This window comes from Pundamilia nyererei, unplaced genomic scaffold (assembly GCF_000239375.1).
Source record: "Pundamilia nyererei isolate P.nyererei 1_Seehausen unplaced genomic scaffold, PunNye1.0 scaffold00016, whole genome shotgun sequence".
In the NCBI taxonomy this organism is placed as follows: domain Eukaryota; kingdom Metazoa; phylum Chordata; class Actinopteri; order Cichliformes; family Cichlidae; genus Pundamilia; species Pundamilia nyererei.
Window position 1 is genome coordinate 4,513,866 of NW_005187417.1, and position 4,094 is coordinate 4,517,959.

Sequence of the window (4,094 nt, forward strand, 5' to 3'; positions counted from 1 at the left end):
TATGATTGTACTTCCTTTTTCTTTATCTTGAAAGTTGACAACCTGAAGTTTAAATTTTATTTTCGGAAAGAGGAACCACCTTGCAGTTCTTACAAACCTCAATTGAATATTCAGATAATTTTCAACTGCTTTGTTTTGATGTTGGCTTTGCAATATTTAAATTAATCTTTTGAAGCTGTTTAAAGTAGTCTAATCACCCAGTCACATGGCAGCAACCTACTGCATTTAGCCTGTACATATGATCAGGACCTGCTGAAGTATAAACTGAGGATCAGACTGGGGAAGACAGGCGATTTAAGTAACTTAAACCAGATGGGCTGGTTACAGTATCTCCGAAACTACTGAGCTATTGAACAGTTTTTACAACCAAGGCAGGTAGAAGGGCATATCTGAATGCACAATGTATTGAACCTTGAAGTGGATAGACTACAAAAAATCTATACCAGAAGTTTGGAAAAATGTTGGCTGGTTTGAGTCTTGATCTCTGCTGTGATGTTTGGATGGAAGGGTCAAAATATAGCGTAAACAACATGAAAACATGGACCTGCCTTGAAGTTTCAGGTGTAATGGTGTGATGCTATAATACCAGCCTTGGTATTTGGTGAGCATCATGTAAATGTCACGTCTTACCTGAGTATTGTTGCCGACCATTTCCATCCCTTTATGACCACAGTTTTCCCATCTTTTGATGGCTGCTTTTAGAAGGATAACGCAACAAAACTCACGTAATCTCAAGTTGTTGAACATGACTATGAGCTCACTTTACCCAAATAGCCTCCGCAGCCATCAGATCTCAATCCAATTGAGTATCTTTAAGATGTGATGGAATGGGAGTTTCCCACCTTTGATGTGCAGCTCACAAATCTAAAGCAACTGTGTGATGCCATCATGAGGAATGTTTCATTGCCTTGTTGAACCTGTGCCAGAAATTAGGGTAGTTGTGAATTCAAAAGGGTGTCCAACCTGGTATTAGGTCTACCTAATGAATTGGCTGTGAGTGTATATTTTTAACTTCAGAGGACTCAACTTTGCTTGTCTTATTTGTAAGAATAAATTCTAGCTAGAGTTTGATTTTCCTCTGACTTACTGCTACTATGAAAAGTCCACAGCTATTACTTTGCAATCCAGTCCAAAAACGGTGCTTTCCTGATGAGTTAGCACACGTAACTAAGACCTGGGGCATCAAGCTTCTCTGGAAATTCCTTTGAGCTCTTGACCATTACAGTGTTAATATTCTCAGAGCAGAGAAAGAAATGTGGCTGAGGTTGCCTTTTAAGAGATAATGAAATGCCCCAAACTCAAATTTCAGTTAACATTTTGGTAAATTATACATTTAAATGCTTTTGGAATGTCTCTCCTTGATTTTAAATGTGCATACCTGTCTATTAAAAGTCTTACCAATCAGAAGATATTATTTCTTTTATTTTTCTTCTTTGAAACATCATCTGGATATTTTAGCTGCACAAAGCAGAAGCAGGAAGACCTTCCGGTTTGATTTTAGTGATTAGAAACAGTCCCATAGGACCCCTGAAGAACACAACTTTAAAAGCTTGAAGCTCTGCTCTCAAGTGGGAGGTATTCTGCAACAGTTTCAACAATCTTTTCCTCAGTAGTTTAGATAATACCACAGTCAGGGTACATGAACCTCATAATCTTATCCATCTGTTTGTTTAAACTGCTTCAGTGATGTCAGATGACCAGCAGTGAACATCATCAGCCATCACGAGGTTTAAATGTAAGAGATCAGTTTTAGTTCTAAAAATAATCAATCAAAATTCAGAGTTTGAATGCGCTAGTAAGTTGCGGCCTTTCTCTGCAGAGTATGTTTTCTCTTCTCACAGTTCAAAGCCAGTTAGCTTAATGAGTGATTCTAAACAGACCTTGGGCATGAGCCTGCGTGGCTGTCTTGCCCAGTGGCAGCTGGGATATGTTCCAGGCCGACATGACTTTCAAGGATAAAGTAGGTTTAGCTAATGGATGGCTGCATTTCTTTGATCAGGGCACTTAGTTACTGTAATGAGCTTCTGAATGACTTAGAATAACCTAATTGACATAAAGTAACTTAAGTAGTAAACATACAGAAGTGCACTTAGCCCACTTAATCAGTTTAACATCTGGGAAATTTACTAGTTGTATTTACTGGTTGTAAAGGGAACCTGCTATTCTGCAAAATTCCTACTGATCTGTGATGCAAAGACATTTGATTCTCCAGACTCTGGTTCATGATCAGCTGATTGAGAGTCAGGATCTGGTTTCAAACTCCAGCAAGAAGATGCTTACACACAGACTGTGTATGGCATCTCCTGTAATGAAGCAAAAGTGTCAAAAGTAACACAAGAGAAGATCATCTCATCCTGCACACTTTATGAAACACAAAACGGGATGATGTGGCACTCTACAGGTTTCTAAGGGATATTTTGGTCAACCTGTAGAAATACCAGAAGTTTGGATAATCCAAAGTAGCAGGAAACCCCCCACACAGAATAATCACAGACAATAAAATAATTGATCTGAAGGCAGCCTCATCCACCTCAACCCAACAATGCTTCCACCGGTCCTCCTCCATCTTCCCTATATGGAACCTCAGCACACCTGTTCCTAGCCAATCCGGACAAAGTGTGACACATAGCCCCTCCCACTGCAGCTGATGGCGTTACCATGGGTTACAGGGTGGTGGCCAGCTCCATCTCTCCCTCTTGTAAGGAGACTTTCTTCCCCTTCTTCTCAGGATTCAGCAGAATACACTGCAGCAGCACACAAAGATACTGAAACAGAACAAAACACAGCCCAACAGGTTTGATCAGGGTGTCTGTTCCTGCTTGTTTCCATCAGTAACTCATTTCCACTCATTTCCCACTTCCAACTGAAATTACCTTTTGTACTTATTGTAAGCATTTTTATTTTCTTATTTTGAAAAGAAAAAAGGTCTTCAGTAAGCAGAAGGCTCCTTTAAGTATCTGAATTGTCCGATCTTATTTATGTTCATATACTGATACGAAGGGGATTTCCTTCGAGTGGTGGGGTCCCCTCCTGATCCCACCCACTGATATTGGTCTAGAGTATTGTTAGGCTTACAATGCCCCAAACTCCCAAATAAAAACACAGACAGAATCAGAGGTGGAATGTAACTTATTAAAGTACGTTACTAAAGTAAAGTTTTAATGTACTTGTGTTTTATTGAAGTATTTCCTTGTTAAAACTTATCATTTTATTCAAATAGGATTACGACATTAACGTCTCAGAGACATCAATGGGTTGTTGTGTATGATTCTGCTGATAAGCAAAGAATAACGTTCAGTGACCGGAAAGCACAATTTTGCTTACTTCAATCTACAATTCATTAAAAAACAACAACAAAAGACCTCTATTACATCAGTGTCTGCGCCTCTTCAGTGTAAGATATCAACCTGGCTGCTAGGCTAACATTTTAATGGTATTTGTACAGTGGATGAAAATTTTTTAAAAATGAATTCTCTTCACATAACCCTTGTAACTTCTTTCTACTGGAATAATATTTTCCACTGGAATAATATTTTCCTGTGTAAGTTGCAGAAGTTCTGTTGTAGCAGAAAAACAATGAGTGTTGAACTTTATGGAGACATTTTGAATGATTCCATAGACACAGAGTCAACCAGTCCCCCCAGACCTTCCAGCTTCTCTGATTTCATTTGGACTTTTCTAAACCTACTTCATTACACTGATGCTGGAAACCATGTCATTTGTAGAGAAAACTATGCAAAATCAGGCAGCAGATTCTTCGCCTGTGCTTTTCTTTTTATGATAAATTAGCACCAGCTCAGTGATGACCCATGCTCAGTGATTTGGGTTTCCTGAAAAGTCTAGGTTTCCATTCCTCCCCCATAGTATCAAACTGGCTGCCCTCAAAACTGACAAAGTGCTGTGTAAATTGAACTGAACAGGGCTAATAATCTAATCCAATAAGTATGTTTTGGTTGGAGCTGCCGATTCCAGAATCCACTCGTACTGCTGATCTCCCTGCTTGTCCTACATTTGTTACTGGATGCCAGAGCCGTGCCCTTCCTGTCCAGAGACCAGACTCTCCCTGTGCCTCTTCCAACTGTTTATCGGGCACC